Below are 25,449 nucleotides of genomic sequence, written 5' to 3'. Positions count from 1 at the left end.
CTGAAACCAGAATTGAAAATGTGATGGTTATATCACTGGGAGAAGTATATGTGGGGAGGTGTCTCTCTTGGTTTTGGTATGAAAGTGATGAACTACCACACATGACTTGATAGGAAGAAAAGCAACTGAGAATAATCAGAAGTTCCTCTTCTGGGGGCAAGTCTAGGGCTTAACTACTGCAATGGGCAGAATTTAGGTCTACTAGATTAAAAACTAACTCACTCTTGGGACTCAGTCTGTTCCCACAGGAATCTCACATACAATTATTAACCGGGGGTTTTCCCCTGTCTAGATAGGAAAGCTGATTACACTTTACAAGCCTTCTTAACACATGAGTTTTTATCCCCACCTTCTCTTTGTTTCCCCATACTTTTTCTCTCCCCATTCATGTGGAGCCCTCTGTTTCTTCACCCTTATCTCCTTCCCAAAAAAACCCCAACACATCTCTAATTAGTTTTTCTTATTGAACACTGTTTTGCCACATATGTACCCAAATTTAGTATTTCTGATATTGTTACCTAGGTCATTTAGACCTCACAAGATATTACTGATATGGTTACCCAGCCACTGGAGGTCTTACAGGATTGTGCTCTCCTAAAGATCCACAATACTCCTCCCCAATTGTCAGTGAAATTCGACCACCTCTCACATAACTCATTCATAACCATTTGTGAAATCTGGCCATTCTTCAGGGCACTTCCTGTAACTTTTGTCAACTTCAAACTTTGTTATTCGTTATGTTCAACGATTTCTCGTGTTGTGTCCTGTACTTTCTCATGTTGTGTTCACTTAGCTAAATCTCAGGCTGTTACCCAGTCATCTGCCTGCACACCTTAGGAAAGCCCATCCATTAAACAGATGATTTTCTAGGGCTAATTTGACGGGAGACAGGAGTCAGCTCTCTAATGCTGTCATACTGTACTAAATTTGTTAACTAGTAGTGTAGATTTTTTGATTGCATTTACATAAAACACATTCAGCTCTTTTTCTCGGTGCATACATTCAATTAATGTTGTTTTGCATGGTATTCTAGTCTGGAAAATCATTGTCAGTATAGAGAACTTATAAAGAAAGCAATGCACTCAAACTGTGCTCCTGAAAGTTCATAATGGCAAGAGTTGCCAATTTTCTGATTACCCTCAGACAATGTTACATGCAAGTTCACAGAAAATTACTAATGAGCTACTATTTGTCATCAGAGATCTCATATGCCCAGCCACAGAGCAAAAGTTTTTGTAGTTGGCAGATGAGGAGAAAAAATGTTTTCAGTAGTGAAAAAATTGAATAAGACAAACTAAAACTGCTGGAAGTGGGCTGCTTATGTATTTGGAAAAGGTAGGTGGAATATTGCTGGAATTACGTATTATATTCAAAAAGTGAGTGTTGTACATGAACAATGTTGGACCAAGGACTTTTGCTCAGTCCTGGCTGCTCAGTCCTTTAAATCTTGACCACTTTGTGTGCTAGATCAAGTGACACAGCTGGAAACATTAGGCAGATTTATGAACACAAAAGCCCTTCCTTGAAGCATTTATGAAACCTTGCTGCTGACCTCTAATAAGCCTCCCAAACTCACTAAATTCAGCAGTACATTTCTAACATACAAAGTATAGCAAAGGGATCTAGACTGTGCAAGAAATCTGTTGCAACCAATCAAAAGCTTATCAACAGAACACCACTAATACCGCAATGTGACAGAATCATCAATACAAGGAAGGCCATGTTGGGTCAAATCTAAAATTCATCCTCTTGGTGCTGATTCCAGTATCCTGCTTCTCCTGGCCAAGATCAGCTGGAGGACTGAGCCTGCCCCCCTCATACTGCTTCATTTGTTTTTCAGCCACCTCAGAGCACCGAGCTGACATATGCATGGAAGCATCTTTTGTACCCACAAATTCTCACTCCCAAGGGGTAACAGTCAGCTCAGAGCCATCCTATTTATATGTGTAATTACAATTATTCTTCCTCTCATGTGCATTGCTACATGTTTACTTACAAGAATTTCATAATTCACTTAGTGCACAGCCAGTACCATGATGAGTTTCTGCTATAGTAAGAAAATGGGCACTTCTTTACCACGCTGATACCTCAGCATCAGCTGTAAACCTTGTCACCTCACTCTTTACTTCCTTTTCTAGCTTGTTGACAAACGTATTGAACAGCACAAGCGTAAACCCAGATCCCCAAAGAAATCTACCAGTGACCTTCCTCTACTCTCAGATCTGACCTCTGCACACTTCACCGAGCACACCAAAAGTCCTCAGGAACTGTGGAGGTGAAAGTAAATAGCCAATATGAGCCAGAATTAAGTCCTGTGGTAATGTGTAAAGGGTGAAACATCCAGCCAGCAAGGAAATGCTTTGCACAGAACAAGCACTTCATCTCTCAGTCTGGATCCTAAGGGAGACTTACAAAGCACTGTGCACAGATCCACCTGGGAATTAAATGCATAACACCAGGACATCAAAACCCATGGATTCAACAGAGACACTTCTTATGGCACATTATAGTCTCCTTCTTCCCCCTCCAACCTTTTTGTGCTCCACAGAATACAAGACCTCTCTCCCTCTCTTTCTTTCCCCCCTTGCACTAGTATCCTGTCTGCTCTGAAGACGCCAGACACCTTTCCTTTCAAAGTTAGTCTGACAAGTAACTCACCTCAGAGGAAGTAATCTGAATCCCTAATTATTTCTGATGTTTGCTGCTCCTGGAGAAGGGATTGCCTGCTTAAAACTTGTCTACTTTTCTCTTTATTATACCATTTAGTCTAATAAGAAATTACAGCCTATAGGCCTTATCCTGATGATATCTTTAGACCATCATGTTTATAACAAAATGCAATATTTTCTTTTGGTTTTGCTTTTTCGTTGTTGGTTTTTTACATCTGCAGGGGATGCAGCTGGAATGTCATATCTCCAGTCTTGAACACTGCCCTAAAATTTCCCAAATATGTTTACACTGGGCAATAGCCCAATGCAGCGTGTGATTTCAGGCTCTGCTCCCAGGCTATGCCAGCCCAGCCTGACCTTGAACTTCCGAAATACTTCCAGCTGTCTTGTATACATATGCAAAAGTTCATGTACACCAGAACCCAGACTGTCAGGTATCCAGGATATGAATCTTCAGCAGAAGAATCCCTTGATTATCTTTAATTCCCATGCAAATATGTCAGATAACAAGTGCAGGCATCCTGTTTCTCACAGGCAGTGAATGGAAATGGAAAATAATACTCTTATTTGATATACTGAAAGGCACAACATAACTGCAAGGTCCACATGTTCTTTATGCAGTTCATTTGTTTAATGCCTTACAAGGAACTGCAAAAGGGACATATGACACAAAGGATCCTGACCTTGCATGTCCTTTTGAAAGAGGTCAAACTTCGAACAAAGTTGTTGTGCTTTTTCTTGCATACCTTCACTCAAAACAAATGTGAATGCAGTAAGCAGCCACAGCCATATTCAGGTTACACACCAGTGCTACAAGTGCCAGCCAGGAACTAAATTATGTACAGCAGCAAACCAAGTGCCTTCCAGATTCACAGGAAACTGCTGTCCAGACAAATACGCATTTCCTAGCAGAGTCTGAAACTAAATGAACTGTCATTAGGGAAGATAATATCGATATAGGAAGTATTCGTGCACAAAAATTTCCCTCATAATCATCTCATTTATTCATGTCCCTTTAAATTACTATAATGTTTGGGGATTTTTGGTTTTAATTTTAACAGTGACATGTAAGCAAGTAACGTGTTGTTCTTAAGGATTCAGAAATGCAGAAATTAAGAGCAGATACAAAGAAATGTTCAAAGACCTGTCATCCTCTCCAAGCAGAATTTCAAGAATGATGGAAAAAAAGGTGAGTGTTGGGTAGGTACTGGACCCACTTTTATCCTCAGCTAAAAGTCTGCTGTATTGTACTTTCATTGTTTTATACTTTTTGTCCACTTAAATGGGGTTATTTACTCTACATGCCCATGAAATGAAGCAAGAAAACCAGTCCTGTGCTGAGGTACTTCTCTCACAACTGAAACTAATAGAAGATCTTCATTTTACTGGCACTGAAAGATTAAAGTAACAGTTCAGTTGTTTCCTACTTGTTTCACTTTCCAGCTTCAAAGATAATTTATCTTCAACAGGCAAGTTTGTTTATGAATGACAGCTTTTGTTTCCTCTCCTGTAAAAATAATTTTACAGTTAAGTGCACTTTAAGACAATATTTAGACAACTACTAGCACTGATAACATAGAAAAATTGTAAAAAGCCACAATCCTTGCTCAAACTGCTGAAAACAGTTTCACTGGGGTGGGATCAAACTTGTGTGGATTCAAGGGAACTAATTCCCCATTAGCCTGTTTCTCCTACAACACTGCCAAGTCCCTTGTTGCCAGAACAGAGGCACAGCTCCTTTCCAACTTTCTGACCCCATGCAGTAGATCCAGACCATATGTCTCTCTCACCAGTTACAGATTGTAGCAGCTCATATCAGGCATGGAAATAATAATCAGTGTGATAAACATTTAATATAACATGTCTGGAATTCCCACCATAGGAAAGATCTAGGGATCAGAGAGTTTTTCTTTCTTTCCTGAGATGCCTCTTGAAGACATACAAAAAAGGAAGTGGAAAAGGACACGAAACTTTAGGAGAGAGGTGGACATGATATACCTTGACATTAGGTACTTCCTCCCACAGCATCCTCATTTGAAAACTGAGAATGAGTGTTAGACTAGTGAGGACAGGACTGTTAGATGGGCTTAAAATTGTCTGCACTAACATGCTCAGAATGTTGTGATTAAAGTCCAGCTGGAAGATGACAGTGAGTGAAGCGAAGATTCATACTGGTTCCCATGTGGTTCAACATTTTCATCCGTGGCCTGGATGGTGATGAGGACCCTGACCTAGGGGTATGGTTATGACCGTTAGGATTTGCTAAATACAGTAGCCCAGGAGAGAAAAGCTGCTGCAGCTCCATGCCTCCAGGACGAACCAACCAACCAACCAACCAGCAGCAAGGCTAAGCATGTATTGGCCACAGGCACATGCGCACGTGCATGTGTGAACAACATATATATACATATACACACATCTAGGCGCACAGATCAACGCATACAGCACAGTCAGCCCCCACACAAACTCAGACAGCACCAATGACCTTGTTCTGTTCCCTTCTCTGGCTGAGGAGGATTTGGCAAAGAGACTGGGAGGACCACATGATCACTGCCTACGCTGCTTGAAGAAGGAACTACAAAGTCAAGGGAAAAAAACATTTCACCATAGTGCCAGGCAATATAACAAATAGCAATAGCTGCATTCGGCAGCACCAGCACCAGAGCAGGTTGCCCAGGGAGAGCTGGAGTCTGCACAGTTGGAGACTTTCAAGCTGTGGCTTGGCAAAACCCAAGGTGACACAGCCTAGTGTTGTCCCGCTTGAGAGGAGGAGGTGAAGGAGCAACAAGCCAAGCACTGCTCTGCAGCCTTCAGGGCAAGGGCTCACCAGTCCACCAGCTCCCAGTCCCACAGTGTCCCAGTGGGGTGAGCGGGGCAGGCAGGGGGACAGCCAGGGTCAGCCAAGAGTCCAGGCAGGTGGCGAGGCTGGTCCAAGATCAAGCTGGGAAGACAGTCTGCAGGTCGGTGTCCAGATGAGCGGGGGCATGGCTGGAGACCAGCACTCCTACAGCACAGTTCAGGCAGGGGCTGAAGGCCCCAGGCTCAGCTTGAAATGGGGCTCCGGGGCCATGGGCAGGATAGGGGGATGCCCCAGGTGGGGCTGGTCAGGGCCAGGAAGCTAGGCAGTGCCCTCAGAGCTCTGGTGGGATGCTGAACTGGAACTCTCCAGAGGTGTCCAAAGAGCATTTCTATGGTTCTTCAGATGGTGCTCAGTTAATCACAGCAGCGGCTGCATAACCTCCATCACTGTTCTTCTAATCTGTATTACTGGATCCATGGAGCAAACCAGAGAACCAAATTTCTCTTACCTTTTTTCCCCTCCCCCAAGATAAGCTGGGAAGAGCAGAGAACCTGCCTAATCTGATTTTCATAAAGTAAATCTGATTATGAAAATGGAGAGTGCTTGCTAATGCAATCAGCATTTCAAAATATGTATGATTTTAATGAACAAACATGACAAAAGGTTCCTAATTACGCTTTTAAACATACATTCATCTTCAACTTTCTGTATTCCCATAGTGTCTGCAATGTATTTTCTGTGCTGATGTGTATTTTCTGTTGTATTCTCTGTTGGCTTTTTCTGTGAGCCAAAAGCACTTGGTCATCCAGTAGGGAGAAAAGAAAGAAGTATCAATTTAATTTTTTTTACATACACAAGTAGCAACTAGAAAAAAAGGACCAAGTAAACCATGTGAGGAAGTACACCTTGGATTCAGCATTAAGATGGTATACACAAAGGCAAAATAAATACCTCTTGAGTGATCAGCTACTCAAAATTATTGCGAAAGAGAAGCAAATTAAAAGTAATTATGAGATGTGAAAGCCATCACATGTGTGTGAAAAAACTTGCATAATGAGGGGCAGAAAGGGAGAGATGATGAGAGGCAAGCAAGTTCAGCACTACGTGAAAAGGGAGGTGTATATGAGATATGCCAGCAAAACAGTGCTGGTTTCGGCTGGGATAGACTTAATTTTCTTCCTATTAGCTAGTATGAGGCTGTGTTTTGGATTTGTGCTGAAAACAGTGTTGATAACACAGGGATGGTTTTGTCACTGTTGAGCAGTGCTTACACAGAGCCAAGGCCTTTGCTGCTCCTCACACCACCCCACCAGCGAGGGGGCTGGGGGTGCACAAGGGGTTGGGAGGGGACACAGCCGGACCAGCTGACCCCAGCTGACCAAAGGGATATTCCATACCATATGACATCATGCTCAGCAATAAAAGCTGGGGGGAAAAGAAGGAAGGGGGGACGTTCAGAGTGATGGCGTTTGTCTTCCCAAGTCACCGTTACACGTGATGGAGCCCTGCTTTCCTGCGGATGGCTGAACACCTGCCTGCCCATGGGAAGTGGTGAATGAATTCCTTGGTTTGCTTTGCTTGTGTGTGCAGCTTTTGCTTTACCTGTTAAACTGTCTTTATCTCAACCCACGAGTTTTCTCACTTTCACTCTTCTAATTGTCCCACCCCCACCCCACAGTAAGGGGAGTGAGTGAATGGCTGCACTCTAATGGGGCTTAGTCACCAGCTGGGGTTAAACCACCACAAAAACCTACTGTGCTGCAGAAAGGAACACATTCAATGGGAAGCAAAAAAGCAATGAGATGCAAAAGAGAAAAAACATTTTCTGAGGACAAACAGAACGCCAAGTGATATATAAAAATGAACGTGTATGTAAAAGTGAAAAGTAAAACCTCTAAAAGTCATAGGTGAGTAGAAAAAGTCATGATGAAATGGAAAAATCATAATGAAATGCAAGTATGTAAGAAGAGGAAAAAAGTGGAAGAAATGCAGAAAGCATGGCAGGCTGATGTGTAATAACAAAAAATGTGTAAACAGCAGGAAAGGCAAATAAAAAGGTACATAATGTTATATAAAAAAGGAAACATAACAGCCTGGAGAAAAGAATATTCAGAGTAAGGTGGCAGAAGTAAAAAATTAAATAAGAGGTAAAAATGAAATGCTGTAGTGTGATACTAAAAACGGCACATGTGCTTTGAAAGTAAAAATGAAATAATGCAACATAACGGCAAATTGGAAATAAGAGGTGCAAGAATACATGCAAGGGGAAGTGAGTGCATGTGATAGGAAAGTTAAAATGGATGGTAAGCTACAGGGAAAAAATCAAGTTTTAGAGATGAAAATGCACACTGAGTTAAAAAAGTGAAACTCTTCAATGAGAGGTGAAAAGAAAAAAGTAATGAGATGTGCAATTTAAGACCTTATCAATTATACAAAAACAACCTGCAGTAAGAACATATATAACAAAAGAAAACCTGAAAAAGATATAACAAGATGATAGAGAAACGGATGATGAGATGAGCAAAGATTACATCTGGTGCATATGAAGCTGCTCAAAAACACAAACAAGTGGAAAAATGCAACGTAAGCAATGCATAAGGACTTGTAAAATGGAAATGTGTAATGGCAGTTTAAAGACAAATTGGGAACAAGATGTGAGTGATGGAGCTGCATAATGAAATGCAGAACAGATATAAAAATTAAGAGAGGAGACTCAAAAATCTAAAATGGGTAATGTTATACAACAAAGGAGATAACGTGTATAAGTTAAAACATCAAACCAACTGATTCATTCAGGAAAACTTCTAAGGAAAGTTTAAGCTCGGTGAGAGACAAAAAGGAAAATTCATTCTGAAAGGGGAAATTCATAAGGAAATGCAAAAATAAAAATGCATAAATAAAGAAGAAAAGCATGAAAGCATTCAAAATTGGAAATGTGTCATGAACTACAAAATCTGGAACATGTCATTAGAAATAAATCAAGCTGCATAATCTCATGCATTAGGGAAAGTGCAGAAATAGCTCTGAAAAAGATGCACAATCTGAAAAGGAAATATGTGCGGATTTGCAGATATGAAAATGTATGCTAAGAGGCACAACCACCCCCAAGTTTCAAAAAATACAGAAACGGAAGTTCATTATGCATTCTGTAAATGAAAACCTAGTATGAGATACAAAAATGAAATTTGCAATATAATGCGATTCAAATGAGTAATAAGATTTTAAAAGAATATGTTTACTGCAGTGCAAAAGAAAGGCAGTTTACTCAGGTGTCAAAAAAATTACAGATTTGAAAAATCGTGGTAAGATGCTAGTGGGAATACATGAAATTTATCATGAAATGTAAGAAGTTAAGTGAAGAACATGAGAAAAGAAAAATACATGGGGAAATCTGAAAGCTCAGGCTCAGAATGCTGTGGATAGTCTGTAATGGGCAACAAAAAGGAAATTGACTAATAAGCGATGATACATGAAACTCCTAATTAGATCTAAAAGTACATAATGAGACGCTGAAGCAAAACCAAGCAGTGAAATAGAAATTAACACGCACAGCAAAAACTGAAACTGGAAACTGGAAATGAGATGTAAAAAAGCATTCATATTGAGATGCAGAATCAAAAAAAGTGGGTAATGAGATGTGAAAAGGAAAACTCATAATAGGATTTGACATCAGAAATGCATAGTAAGTTGAAAAATTGTGATAAGCCATGAAATACAAAATCTGAAAGGGTAATGATAGGCAAAACCAGAAATGCACCTTTAACATCGAAAAGGAAAAATCAAATAAAATGCAAAGTAGTGAATCATGTGATGCAGTAGGGGAAATGCAGGATGAATTATGAAAGATTAAATGCATGATGAAGTGCAGAAAGAGAAATCCGTAACTACTTGTGAAAAAAAAGTGTTTGACAGGAAGCAAACCCCCCAGTGTATGGTGTATCATGAACACTGAAATCCACAGTGAGGGTCTGGAAAAGAAGTAATGAGATGTGAAATCAGAAATAAAATTAGTTGTGATAACGATCATTCATAATGGTAAGCATTGAAAGGTTAATGCAGCATGGCATGTGAAATGCCAAAGGAGATACAATAGCTGAGATGCATAGTGGAATATGGAAACAGAAATATATAATGAATCGTGAAAAAGAAAACATGTACCAACACAGGAAATGTTCATAATAAAGCATGCATAGCAAATCATCTTGACTTAGAAGGACTGAAGCACATAAAGCAGTGTGAAAATGGAACAGTATGGGTGTTGAACTGTCAATGCTGAAACTTGCAAGAGGTTCAGAGCAGAAATTTTACCCAAATATTTTAACATCGGGGTTAATTACCAAGTCACTTGTTTTTGTGGGGTTATTTTACCTTTTTTGTTCTTTTGGGCTTGCCCTACTTGCTTCAAGTCAGATACAGGAAGGATCTGACCCTCCGTACACGCAAGTTCTTGACATCCAGTGATGTCTCATAATGTGCCAGCTTCATTTTGTGTGGCATCATCTCTCATCATGTCATAGCAATAGGTTCCACTGGCAGGTTGCATAGGAGAAACAGCCTTTGGGAATTCTCCCTCAGGCATGTCAAGGCCACCAAGCAGCTTATTAATTGCAGAACAGTTTCAGCCTTAAGGCATCTGTGCCCAGGCCCACCAGCAGAAATGCAGATGACTTCATTAGATACAGGTCTACAAAGAACCAGATGATAGGTACGCAGTAATTTTGAGCATATTAATAGTGTATAGAAACAACAGGCGTAAGTGCTTAAAGAGGAAGGAAACAATTGTACTACAATTTTACTACCCCATGCTTTAGTCATGCCAGGCTATATATATATATATATTTATATATATACACACACACAAATTCCCCAAGCAGCAACAGCATATTTGGCCTGAAGCACACTTGCAACCCTTGTGAGAGTGCTCTGTTGAAATGCTGGGTCTGCTTGGCCCTGACAATGCCTTCTGGGGTGCCTTCAACCATTGGGCTCTGACCGTGACTTTCACCTGTATTTAAAAATACTAAAGCATTTAATCCTAAAGCAGTCTTGTTCTCCAGTACATACCCCAAAGGCAAGGAGACAGTGGCATTGTCTCATGGCCCCAGGATAATTCCATCCCACGGGTAACTCATTTTTGCACTCTGTAGCACAGACACGTTGCAAGTACTGCTCATACAGGAGGCTCATCACCCCCGCAGAGGGTGCCTGGAAAGAGGGAAACCTCTGAATCACAGATGGGAGCAAGACTTGGATCATGCAAGACATGTGCCATGGGGGCTACGCAGCCACAGGTGGGTTGGGAACATGCTTCACCTCAACAACGATGAGCAGAAGGCTCTCTGGGATAAACACGGGGATGCAGAAACAGTAACTCCAGCTGACCCATACAAGGCCATCTTACCCTTCAGCCAAGTACTTCACAGGCTGGTCTGGGAACACGCACCAGAAATGCAGCGTAGCACTGGCTAAGTCACCCCTGGCCAGGTGGCCTCCTCGGGAGACGTCACTGCACTGAACACGTGATGCCTTATGCCTGTTGCCTGTCATCCCTGCCACGGACCATGAAAAAGCCACTGCTCAGAAAAGACCTGGTATCAAAGCTGCTGCCATTCTTTCCATTTGGGGTAGCTTTTTGGAGAAAAGGTCTCAAACTCTTCAAGGGAGTTGGCTAAAGTAGAAGAGGGCAGTGCCGGCACTGCCCTCTCTTTGCGAAATCTCTCTGTCCATTGTAAAAATACCGTGGCATGCACAGTATAAACTAGCTGCGTCATCAGTTCTGACTGTAGAAGGGATCAGCCTGACATGCTGGTGTTGCCAAAGCAGAGTTCCAGCTGCTGGGCAGAGAAAACTGCAAAGCCCTCACATGGTATCTCTAGAGTATTTCCTTGTTTTAGTATCTGCCACTAACAAGAAGTGCTCCATCATCTTTGTAACTGCCCACTAAGATGTAGGGAGCAATTAGATCATCCATCAGTCTCATCTTTGTCAGAGCCCCTCAACATCATATGCTTCCTCAAGTCATATGTTATAGGTCTCTGATCATCTTTATCTCTAAGTGTTGTCATATGCAGCTAGCTACTTTATCTTATTCTAAATGCTATGCCTGGGGTTACTGAAAGGGTTGCAAATAAATGACACACCTCTCTTCCTTGCAGTAGTCTGAGGTCAAAGGAGCAGAGTATAACCAAGGTAGCTGTTTATCGTAACCATGACAAACATACATCAGAGAAAAGGCCTTTGCAGTCCTGCCTTGGACCATCTTCCAAAGACAGCTCTGCCTCGGATCCAGTTCGAAAAAAGGATGAGAGGTTTCTTGAGTTCTAGAAGTGGTGGCTGAAGGACAGCTGCCAGGAACAAGTGTGTATGAGCACATTCATCTTATATGGCGTCTAGAGATGCCTTGTGCTGTAAGGTCAGGACAACATTCCATCTTAGCTTGGAGGCTAACATGAAAGAAGAATGTAAAGTGGCTTTCTTGGTGGAGCTTTGCAGTCGTTAGCATCAAATGTTTTGGCACAAGTGGTTCAGAAGTTTCTTTGGAGGGAATGGTTGAAGAGGATTTTTTAATAGGGAGAAGCTTGTATCTCCTCACTCCTGATGCTTCTCCTCTTCTAAGTGCCCACACAAATTCAATCCAACCCCTAATTTCTTGAAAGAAGCAACATTGGATTTGAAATGTCCAAGCCGTTTCATCTCAGACCCATTCCCCCCCAAAAAATGAGAAACTCGTCGTAGAAAGCTGACCGTCACCTAAGCTTCAGGGAAAACTCAAGCTGACTGCAAGAAAATTGGGATTTCACCAATAACTCTGCTTCAGAAACTCTGATCCTTCTAGTACAATAACCTGTGAAATTAGATCTGACAAGAGGCAAAACCCTCAATGGCATTAAGTTTATTAGACTGATTTAAAAGCAAATGTAATACTGTGATTAGTGTATATTGCATGCATTAAGACTGTAATGAATAAGAATACAATCAGTTGCCAGAAGCAGCTGGTAACTTGTTTTTTGCTGTAGAGTCAATCCAAATTACTCACTGAACAGCAGAAGACTTTAAAAATGGGTAATGTTTTGGATGAGAAAGAACACAAAAATACGGGCTCTGATAGTAAAGATAATAAAGCTAATGGCTGAATAGTATAGAGATGCTGAATGCAAATACAGACTCCATTATCTTTCCACAGCATGCTTCCCTTCTGTATATCCTGCAGCCTCCATTTATACTATCTAGTAAAAGACTATTAAAACCATGCTCAGTCAGCTGCAGAAAATGCTCACGGATTATTTTAAATAAATAAGCATTCAGCAGAACTCAACTTTAATGGTGCAAGAAGCATTCTGTCAGAGCTAAAGAGCGACATGAGGATTGTATATCTTCGATACAAAATTTAACCTACTGTTGGTTAGTGAGCGTTCCACTTCATGAAAATGTTGAATAACTTCTCTTTTTTGAGAAAATCAAAATGTCTGTCACTACAGAATAGCCTCCTTGGTTTAGTTAAATGTAAGCCATCTTTATGCATTCTCTGGGCACACATTATTTCTCCTATAAATAAAACAGGCCCATTTCTTGGAAAGGCATGTGCACGCCTCACCTAAACCTCCAAAAATTTAAGGGCCTGTTATCATAAACTTTGTTTGTAACTCCTCTCTAGCTCACCATTTTGTTTTTCTTCTGTATGTTGCTTTTGTGGTTCTCCTCTAGGAGATTGCTTGGGTGATATATAGCAGCACAACAGTCAATTGAAACTGAACAGCAAGTTGCACCGAGGTCAGAAAATGCTTTGAAGAAAACCGAAGTCTTTGGCTAGGCATTCCTGACTGAAACATATGGAATATGCTCTTGCCGCCTTCTGTATTTTAAATTGTCATGTTACCATAAGCCAAGGATGTGGATGAGAGGAGGCTGGTATTAAACATCTCATCCTCTGATACATAACCTAACGGTGTTCCAAGTGAGTTTACACTGGCTGGCAAAGACCACTTGAATCTGATTTAAAATGAGTACAAGGGGTTCTCTAGAGGCTGCACTGAATAAACAGCACAAGTAAAAATTAGAGTTCCCGTAAAGTCATGACTCCCACATTGCACATTGAATGCTTCCACTAACACTTTATTGGAAGTGGGGGCAGGCTGACTTTTAAGTTTTTCATGCTCAGAAATAAGTAACTGATTCAATATTTAGCATATAGTTAAGATTGACTGACATTCTTTGCTATAAAACTTGTTTTCCATTAATTACAATTTTGTGAATCTTAAGCTGTTTGGGCTTGAATTCTCTCATTTACATGCTTGCTGCAATTGACTGTTATGTTTTTCATTTTTACCTCATGTAATACAGCCATTTCCAAGACAGATGTGCCAAAACACAATTTCCCTAGTCTGAAAATAATAATAATAATTAAAAAAAAAAAGCCAAAAGAAAAATCCCTTCTTATAAATTTTTCTTTTAAAAGCTTTAGTACTTCTGCAGATGAAGGAGTTGCTACAGTCACTACATATGTAAAGAGAAGGCTTTTTTGGCTCTGAAGGCTGCCCAATTACATTCAAATTATAATCCTTTTGAAATGAGAAATTAGAAGTTCACATGCATTCAAAGGCTACAAAATAGTCTAACGATGTGGCCTTCCCTCAGTATGGTCCATCCCTTCGCTGTTTTACGCATCAAGCAAACAGCTCAGCGAGGCCTGGAGCAGATCCGTATGTATCTCGCTTCAGTGCTGGGCTGAACGGACTTTGCCTGCTGATCTTCCGACCGACCGACAGGGATAGAGGACTGCGCCGTGGCTCTTCAGGCCCCCAGCCAGCCGGTGACTCATGCTTTAAGGAGGCCTGAATTCTTTTTAAATATTTCCCACTAAATTCTAAGGCAAGAAGTCTAATTACACTTTATGCTTTAGTGCACTTAGAAGAACAGCATGATTTGGAAATGGCTCTTTTCATAAAATGGCTTTGTAGAACACATTTGAAAGTGACTGCTTTCCTAAATGCAAATGTATGAATTCCTCTAATTATATAACTGGGGGAAAAGAGGCTTTTTTTAGACTGCCAATATCTGAAGAAACTACGAGAGGACAGGATGGCTTCTCCCAGTATTCCTTTTTAGTATGTTTTCTGTTCTAGTTCTAAATACAAATAACCAGTGAGATTTCCAGAACTTTCTTTCTGTTATGTGGTAATTAGATGTCACTCTTTTTAAAAAAAAAAAAAATCACAATTTTAAGTTTCAGCTTGTCAATCCTAATTATGCAGCATTGTCACACTGAAGTTGGGAGCCCCTAAACACCATCACATGGAGTTCAGAGAAGTAGAAGGAATGTCTCCAGGACTTCCTATTACAAACCTTAACTTGTCTTTATCCTGACAGGTAAATAACATCCCTGTAGTAAGTACAGCATCTGATTGCGTGAAAAAGCAGTAATAGTGTATTTTTAGTTTCTTTTAATGTAGTTTCACAGCAGGAAACTGGAAAAACAAGCATCATGGCTGCATCTGAGCTTCTTTAGAATATGATTTAGAGACTAAAACAGCTTTCTACCCTCACTGCTTACAGGTGGGAGCATCACTAGGACTGAATCTAGAGACGTCTATTCAGTTTTCTTGGGGGGTGGGAGTAGGGGGGTCCACTGCAACTTTTATTTATAATTCTCAAGGGAACATTCAGCTGCATTCAGTCAGCCCCCACCTATCTCACTGACCCTTCTGTTGACAGTATCAGGCAGAAGAAGATGGTCTGCACATCTTTCCTAACTGCAGGAGAAGATATGGTCGCAGGTATTAAGAACTCAGCCTGAATGCTTATCGCACAGGTACCAGTGTATCAGAAAGAGATGTCCAGTCTTCTCATGACTTGTACTAGTGAGGAAGCCCTGGTCTCTTGGCCAGTGCCTGGGATTGGTGCTGTGGGAAGCGCAGGTACAAAAGGGGTCTGAACAGTCCCTAAAGAAGCTGTCGGTCCTGCTCCTGCAGCCTTATCTTCCAGCTCCCTCTCTTCCTGCTATCACGCTGTTTGCTGTCATCTGTGCACTCAAACTCCCATTTAAACTGCCAGCCATCAAGATTTTCACAGCTGGAGACCAAGTCTCTTCAGGTCCCCAGGTTAACCCTCTCTCATTCTGCTACCTCGTTAATTTGTAGCCAATATGACAGAAGGCAGAATAGTGAGAGGTTTGCTCTGCAGCTCAGCAGAGCTGTGCTTTCATGGTAGATGTGCTGGGATTTATTGCAAGGGTTTCTCAGCATGTAAGAGGTCTTCCCATAGAGCAATTGGCTTGGATAAAGGAAAGTTATGCCTACACCACTGTGTGTAGACTCAGGTAAATTACTTTTTTGCTCCATACTTGGCTTTCTTACCCCAGCCACTGCTTGGTTTACTCTGGATTGGATGCAGAAGATGACCTATTAAGCACACAGTGGAGATGGGGGGGGGGACCAGATCTCTGGACCACTCCAGGCAGATGAACTGACGGCACAGCGGCACCGGAGCACAGGGGAATTCTGGCGAGTCCCAGAGGAGCTGTGGCAGGGCAGCACATGGGCACTGGCAGGAGCTGCCAGATCTGGCAGCCCGACAGAGGCATGGCAGCCACAGGTCCAGACCCCCATGTCCAACAGAAGCGGGGCTGAGCGTGTGTTCCCAGTAGGCACATGCACAGCCCTGCGCTGACCGGCACTGGGGTCACGGTCAGGTTCAGAGCACAGCCAGGGTCAGATCGAGCCCAGAGACAAGCCCAGCAGCAGGATCCACATCAACATGGACCCCTCTGTGTCCCGGGGTGCACTGATGGTGCCCATCCAGGGCAGACCCTGGCGTGTGGCTGGAGGGTCCCAGATCCTTCACAGTGTCCACTGGGCTGAAGGACGGTCAACAGCACCCCCGGGAGCATGGCCAGATTCCCTGCAGGGAGATTGCAGAGCCAGGCTGCGGGCACTAGTGACAGCATTGACATGTACACTGCCTGCATCACTTACAGGGGTAAGTTCAGTTCAGGGGTGGATATAGAGACACAGAAAGTAGGAGAGGGCTGAAAGCAACAAATCCTTCATCGAATGGTGAGGCTGAAATTTGTATGTTTAGTGCCTCCCACCTAGTTTTTCTTGTACAAATTGAAGCCCTGCTACCTGGCTCCATAAAGACTGAATTTCTTTTTGTAAGCTGAGGAAATCACTTTGCAGATGTTTATTTCCCATTGTAACTGGATTTCTCAAATCTTTCTCTCAAAGGGCAGTTTGCAGAGAACCCGGTCATTGCTTTTTTCTCTCAGGTCTCTATCTGCTTCTTGGCTGTCACAGTTTAGGTCTCCATTTGCGGTGGGCTACTTCCTTTCAAAAGACCCTGAATATGTGCCTGTAAGTGCACATTTTCTTCAAACAAACCAATTCCACACAAAAGAGCCAATTTACATCTCATTTTTGACAATAAGCTAGATTGTTCTCAATTCAATTACTTGATTTGTCCCAAGATTTTTTCCTCATAGTCATTTAAAGGTTTGGTGAATAATTCTAGCACATGGGACACATTTGAAAAAGCGTCAATCCCTTCTACACAGGGGAAATTTACCTCATGGTGATGGGAGTCACCTCCAGACTGTAGAGCAGAGTGGACTCCTGTGACAGCCCTGGGAGGAGCTGAGTCAGGGGCTCTGGTTCCTTTCTATTGGCCTGTATATTGGGTGCAGGTGTCAAGATTTTGGCAGCAATGGGACCACAGCAGCATCTTCTGTGAGAAGAGCCTCATTCCCTCCTGTGCTGCTCAGGACCGGGGTAGAGGAGTAGGAAACGAAGGAGTGACATTGAGCCTGGGAAAGGGGAGAGAAAAGGTGATTTAATGTTATTTCCCCATCCTGCTGAGTGGAGGAGGTGAGTGAGTGGCTGGGTGGGAGTTTGGCTGTTGGCTGGGGTCAACCCACCATAACTTGTCAGTATCTTGCCTGTCATGTTGCATTTGTGCTCCTTCATGTTTGTGAAGATGGGCCTTTTACAGGCTGATCGCTCTCCTGTGATAAGCCTGGGAGTGGTCTGGCAGGGTATTATTTGGGTTCCCCACCACCACCATTGTTGCCTTGTGCACCTTTGCGTATGTTAAGGCAAACACTTATAACAAAACCTGGAATTTCCTATCTTGATATTCCCTAAGAGGCAACTCTTCCATGCCCTATGGTTCAATTCCTACAAGAACAAACCTCTTAAAGTCGGTTTCCATAAGACATTCTCTGGTATTTTTCTGCGTCTATTCTTAACATTCCCTTCTCTGCAGCAAATTTCTGCAAATTTCGCTTCTATTGATTCATTACCCATTCCTGGGCTCCACTTAACCCAGCAATGAGAATAAAAATCTTCCCCTTTCCTTAGTAGACACCACAGAATAGTAGATAATTTCAAAACTTCCAAGTCTTACTTTTCTAGGGAATAACCAAGATGTTTTCCTTCCCAGACAAATCTTCAGCACTAGATATTTAAGTTATGCAGTTAAGTCTGCACATATCAACAGCATGCAAGATACAGCTAGCTGAAAGTATTGACCAGTTGCAAGCCTCCAGTCCCTTTAGGACAGGCTATCCTTTTGCACTATTTGTAAGTCTTATTACCTTCCCATGTTCTTCAGACATTTTTTATTGCATTGATTATTGGTCAAATAGTAATATATACATCCATTCAGCTTCTTCATGCTTTCAAGATGCATAGCAATGGCAATCTTATATAGTGATTTTCCTCCTGGACATGAAGATGAGGGCACAGGCATGCAACTTTTTGTGTGTTAACTGTTTACTATAGTTTCAGGTGTCTGGGAAGTCATAAAGCCAAGGGAGGACTGAAAAGCAAGAAATCGTCAAAGAAGCATGTCTATCACATTGCAGCAGAGAAACTATGCTACCCTAATCCTAGTGACTTGTTCTGCACGCACCAATGATCCTCACTGCCCAGAAGTCTCTCCAACAATACCATACAACTTCACAGTAGGTGGAAAATTGTTCCCTTCACTTGACCCCAGGCTCTGAGACAGGCGGGTATGCATATCTATATATGTTTTATATACATATAGATATTAATTGTTATCTATGAATGTGTGTGTTATGTAATCTCATATGGCAATAGAAGTGCTCCAGCTCTATCTAAACTTAAACATTATTAATATCAGTAGTTGTTGGCACAAAATATTCTCTGGTCTGTTTATAGGATCCTATCCTATTTTTCCTATTCCTCCATAATGGTTCTTCTTACCATCTAAAACTTGGTGGTGTATTAGAGTAGAAAAATAAGAAGGTACCAGCTAGTCTTTTCTTCTGTTGTTACCACAAAATCTGGATCTCCTCATCCCTCTCTTCTTCCCTGTGAGGCTGGTAAAACCTCCCTCTTTCCTACACACCAGGTTTTTTTCTGTTCCCATTAAAATATCATGAAACATTGTTGGTTAAGATGTATACACACCTGTATACAGATACATGTTTCATCTCACATTAATAATATTAATAAACTTATAACTCAGATCTCATAATTAAAGATTGAGGAATACCACTACTAGATTTCAATTGCCAACTAACAAGATTCTACTCTCTCATTCTACTTCTCATATTTAAGTATAATTACCTCACTTTTAGCAAAATTAAGAGATCCAACTCTTCAAAGCAGAGAAGAGAGGTCAACAGTGTGGTCTGTCAGTGTAATAATTTCACATACAATCAGTGATCAAAATTAGTGATAATCATAAAAAAAAAGTTTTCTGATTTTCACATGGTAGAGGTTTGGGTCTCAGAAGTGATACAATAAAAACACCTGAAGGAGCAGTTATCTGTGGTTCAGTGAAAGACATCTATATTCTTGTACAAGTGGAGAAAGCGTTGTCCTTGGTGTAAAACATTACACATAAGTATGCATTTTTCAATATATCCGCTGCTGTCTGTTCCTAAAAATATGTCTGAAAACTGAAAATACAAAGGAATTTTCTCCCTGTTTCACTTTTTGTTTCTTCAATAGCACTGTTGAAGATGTGCCTTATTTCTAGAGTGGTATAATACAGTTATGACATTACCTTTGGGTCCTCATCATCTCTAAGGAATAATTACTGTGATTTTGTCCTTGAGTATAACATCAAAGCTCCCTTCCAATATGTGACTCAAATATGAATAAGATAAAACTGATGTTGAAAAGTGGAGTTTTCTTAACCTCACATTATACTATGAAAAAAAACTGGAAACAAGAAAATGTTACTATAATACCTTCCATAATAGACTTCTGTTTCAAGTTAACACTGACATTTCTAACATTACATGTTAGAAAAGGAAATATGAATACATATTAAGGCATACAGGAGAAGAGTACTTTTTGGAACACAGACTTTTCTGGTGCTTTCTTTTCCATTTCTGCCTAGTGAACTGTAAATTGTTTAACCAAAGAACACTTTTTTTAGGATAGCAAAGGAGCCAGAGGTATATTAAATTCACCCAGAGACTGCTGTGAGTCCATCAACTTCTACTCAGAAAAAAATTACAAAAAAAGACTTACTGGCTTTGTAGGAAAATTTTTCTTGTTCTACATTGGTACCCCTTAACAGTTAAATTTTAATCCCAGCATACAACTGGCAGATGTGACGACACTATCAAGAAATGTACATTAGAGTGTGGATAGGTGCACACAAAGTAGAATTGTTCTTTCTGGCTTGAGTAAGAGTAATATATAGTGACAGAAAAATCGTTCTGGTAGATAAGACCTTACTGCAGTAATTTAAGAGATGATTGCCCTGACTCTGTATCCTGACTTCAGCTTGGTTTTTCTTCTCCCTACCTGTTAGCTGAACAGAATATGCTATATTGCGGACATTTCACGTCCCAGTCTAGTATCACCTCAGACTGCTCATGAAGGTGGTTTTGCACATCTGACCTACGACCTATCATGTCCTCATTACTCTCTTTTCCTGCATTAGGTAGGTGAGAATTAATGCGGATAAGCCTACTCACATTTTCATTTGCTCCATAGATCTTCCCTGCATATTGACCTCAAGAGAAAAACTCTGATAATTGAACACTGTGGAAACAGAAGGCCTCCACAGATTTATTCCCTGTTTTCATGTGCAACAAATTTCTGAAGCACTGGTGAAATATTTTTTAAAAGTATTTAAAACATTGTAATTTCAAAAAATGTTTCCCCTCAAACTTCTCATTTGGGTCAGTTAGCTGTTCACTGGGGAAAAATGTCCATGGCAACCCTCCACACATTTTATAGCACAGCATAACTCATGAAGAAATGTAAAAGGATTTTGTACAAATGTATTGTTTTTAACTAAAATGTTCAGTATTGGTACACTGCATCACCTAAAATAAGATTTTTATTCTCTATTGCCCTTTTGTCAATTACAATCATATGGAGACAGTGGGTGTGGATGGCAATTCAGAAGGATTGACCTCTTGGGGAGGAAACAGCCTCCTTAGACCATTTCACTGCAATGGCTTGTGCTTTGACTGGTGATTTCAGTGTGAGCATGCTCATTAGCAGTGTAGTTTTGAAATCAGGTGTACAGGTTTGTATCTGTTTTCAGACCACCAAATAGAATGCTAGTTACTAGAACATCATTTGGGCACTAATTAAAATAACATTACTATTTTGTGAACTCACATTGGTTTGCTCACTGGAACTTACCTTGGTGTCCCCCATACCTATATTAAAATTGTGTATAGCTTGCCATTTAGGTGTACCAATATGTTCCTTAGGCTGATAACAACTTAGGGAAAAACATTAAAAGGACAATGAAGGCACTATGTTAAAGGGTTTGCTCTCAAAATGATCGTTCTATTAACAGACTTAAATTAGCATTTCTAAACATAAAATAGAAGCAATTCAGTTCACAAATAACTTCATAAACAGCTGAACTCCAAATATAGTCAGAGAATTGCTGAGTATTTCAGAAATAATGACATATTTATTTAAGAAAAAGCAGTGTTGTCACAAACAATTCTTATGACATACAGATCAGGCAAACACCATCAATACAGAGCTGTACACATGAGCCTGTGTAAACAAAAGAACACTGCTGCTGGGTGTATAGTGGCTAGAAACATACAGTGGCGGTGAACTCTCCTTTTCTGAGAGGAAAGGAGAAAAAACTGCCAACGCATTTCCAGAAGTGAATAGATTTCTTTCTAATATTGGGACAATTCCTATCCTATATATTCTGTGGCACAAAGCTCCTTAATGTCATTTTAGGGAGCGACCCATTCTCTTAAAAGGTTACTTGTTTCTAGAATCCTCTAAAATATTGCCTGGGTTTGACACACTCTTCTTGTCATGGGATCTTTAAGTCTCTAGGTGTGGTCAAATAGCTGTAACTGCATCCTTGGAGCAATCAGCAGCACCATGAGGTAGCAGGTAGTCCATGCAGCTCTATATGTATAGAAGATAGCATAGGCAGCTGCCTTTCAGTTCTCCGTGTGCTGATCTCCTATTCTTATTCATTTAAATGAATGAAGATACTACTGAGGAATGGGGAACTGGTAAAAAACATTGTAGTAAATAGATTTCCTTAGAGGAAAAAGATGAAATCAGTTTGGCCACTAAGTTAACTATAATATCACAGCAAATAGAGATTTATTTGTGGCAATACTGATGAGGAGGGCAGAAACATCTGAAGGAATTAGCTAGAAAATTCACATCAAAATCCAGTGAAAGCCTTTACTGTCAAATATTGGACCTTGGCAACTTTAGATGTTAAAAACATTGCTCATACCAGGGTGCCCTTAGTATAGCCAGTAAAAGAAATGTTGACTGGGTCAGATGATAAGTTTTTTTCTTACATGGAAGTTAAGGTGTACTAATCCGTTGTTTCTTCACCTCAAGCAAAGACGTTGTTCACTGGTTCAGTTGCAAGGCTCTGATTAAAATTTAACTGTTAAAGGGTACCCATGCCACTTATTCCTAGTAGAATTGTTGGAATCAAAAATTCTGGGAAGTGTTGCATACTGGCAATGAAATTCGGCAAAGACTTTGGATTTTACACTTTCAAGAGACAGTACTAATAGTGGAAAATCACCCATACGGCCACTGCTCTTGATGGATTGTATCAAAGAAAAAGGAAGCTATTAACAGAAAGAATCACGTAAAAACTGCAGACAGATAATTGATACTGTTTGAGGACTTGAAATGCTTGCTCACTTTATCTGCATACCTGAAGCCAAAATCCTGATCTAAAGTACATTTACATTTCAGTCAAAATGTCTTTGACCTATGTCTAGTCATTGTAACATTAGATAACTTCTGCACACACTTAAGATTCTCTCACAGAGAGAACTAAGGGACCCATGAGTGCCTTTTGAGCTGTAGCTACTACTGTAGTTTAATTCATCCGAAAACATTTGAGACAATTAATATGCTTTTGTATGGAATAGTCCCTGCTTGCTTTAATTTACTACTGATATTTTATAGTAAGAGACATTTCCACTTCATCCAAGATGGACCTTAATCAGTCTTGTCTCTGCCATACTAAAGTCTCGGCTGGGCAAGGAGAAACTATTGAGTTGTAATTGTTGTGAATAGGAGGTGAAATGTGTCAGTAACATGTCAATGTTATGCTAGTTCATAGCAACATAAACACCTCCATAGGAGACTACCATACATCATATAAACAACCACATCCTAAAAAGCAAAAAAGACTACTGAAGATGATTGAGCTGGTTCATGATTAAATGTACTCTACTGACTTACATTCTGTAGTTTTAAAAAGCTTAATTCCCTGTTAAAAAATCATTAACTGACGTTCAAGTACACCACAATTTTCTTTCATCCTGGATAAATAAGCTATAGAAGAGAAGCAGATTTATTGGAAAGGGAAAAATTTTTGCCTGCTCTTTTAGTCATTCAGATCTCTGCCATTAAAACTTGGTTTCAATTTTTACTTTACTAGAATTTGATCAGGTCACAAAAAATAAGCAACAATTGCATTCGGCTGTGAAAATACATATGTGCATTTGTCAACACAGTTTTGCTTTTCATCAGTACAAGGCTGCTCTTTTAGAATGCACACAGTCTTCTGCTGCAATAAAATTTCTATCTTCCCAGAGGAAAATACGTGCACAGTTGAAGAGAAATACAGGTTTAGAGCATGAGGTAATCGAGTAAAGGGGAGATAACTCAGTGAAGTCCACTAAATGTTAATAACAGCTCTCTCCCCTTCATGTCAACACACACCTGACACATCTGACATGCTGTGTCTAGTTTTGTGCTCCCCATTACAAGAGAGACATGGACATACTGGCTAAGTCCAATAGAGGGCCACAAAGATGCTGAAGCAGCTGGAGCATATGACATACAGAGAGCTGAGAGGAGTGAGCCTGTTCAGGCTTAAGAAGATAAAGCTAAAGAGAGACCTTATTGTTTTCTACAACTACTCAGGCACAAGACAGAGAGAAGACAGAGCTAGACTCTACTTGAAGGTGTACAGTGGCAAGACAAGAGTCAACAGATACAAGCTGAATCATGAAAAATTCCAGTTAGATATAAGGATTTCTTCCTTTTTTTGAAACCATGAAAGCAGTCAATTACAGGAACAGGTTGCTTGGTGAGATTGTAGAATCTCCATCTTTGGAGGTTTTCAAGACCCAGAATCATAGAATCATAGAATCATTTAGGTTGGAAAAGATGCTTAAGATCATCAAGTCCAACTGTTAACCTAATGCTATCAAGTCCACCACTAAACCATGTCCCTAAGCACCGCATCTACACATCTTTTAAATACCTCCAGGGATGGGGACTCAACCACTTCCCTGGGCAGCCTGTTCCAATGTTTGATAACCTTTTTGGTGAAGAAATTTTTCCTAATATCCAATCTAAACCTCCCTTGGGACAACTCGATGCCAATTCCTTTTGTGATATCACTTGGTACTTGAGAGAAGAGACCAACATCCACCTTGTTACAACCTCCTTTCAGGTAGTTTTAGAGAGGCTCTCCCCTGAGCCTCCTTTTCTCCAGACTAAACAACCCCAGCTTGACTAGAGAAGTCTCTGAGCAGCCTGATCAAATTAGGCCTGCTTTAAGCTGAGCATTGGATTAAATGACCTTTGAAGGTCCATTCTGATCTACGTTATTACATGAACCTAGGTTCTCCTGTACCAAATGCTTTTTCTCTTACCCAAGTCCTTTCTCTTGATCAGAAGGATTGAGAAGGTGTCCTGAGAGGTGTCAGCTGAGAGGGTTCATTTTCTTCACAGTAGCTAGTATGGGGCTATGTTTTGGATTTGTGCTGAAAACAGTGTTGATAATATAGAGATGTTTTTGTTATATGGACCTGTTGTTGTTGAGCAGCGCTTACACAGAGCCAAGGCCTTTGCTGCTTCTCGCACCGGCCTGCCAGCGGGACGGCTGGGGGTGCACAAGGAGTTGGGAGGGGACACAGACAGGACAGGTGACCCAAACTAGCCAAAGGGGGTATTTCATACCATGTGACATCATGCTCACTATAAAAGGGGGGCTAGCTGGGGAGGTGCAGCAGCAGCTCCAGGACGCGTGGCTCGGGAACAGTCCGGCTTCGGGACGGATCTGAGTGTGCGGTCTGAGTTGTACGGTCCTTGGGTGAGAAACTGCATTGTGTGTCACCAGTTTTGTATATTCTGTTAAGTACTGGTTTGGTTTTGGGTTTTTTTTTTCCTTTCCCCCTCTCCCTTTGCTGTCCCAGTAAACTGTCCTTATCCCAACCCACGAGGCTTTGCCTTTTCCTTCCCATTCTCCTCCCCGTCTTGGAGGGGGGTGGGGAGGGGGAGAGGGGGAAGGGGGAAGGGGGAGTGAGTGAGCGGCTGCGTGGTGCTCAGCTGCTGGCTGGGGCTAAACCACAACAGAAGGATACCAGCTGAGGCCACATTTCCTTCTCCCTCATCCTCAACCTGCTCCCATCTTCTCTGGCGGTGTGACTGGTGCCCAGATGGATGAGCAGCAAGGAGCCATAGGTTGAAATGACTGGAACTTTTCAAACAGAAGACTAAGACATGGAAAAAATTGGAG

The sequence above is a fragment of the Grus americana genome, chromosome 2 (genome assembly GCF_028858705.1).
Source record: "Grus americana isolate bGruAme1 chromosome 2, bGruAme1.mat, whole genome shotgun sequence".
Classification (NCBI taxonomy): domain Eukaryota; kingdom Metazoa; phylum Chordata; class Aves; order Gruiformes; family Gruidae; genus Grus; species Grus americana.
Note: the sequence above shows the minus strand (reverse complement) of the source record.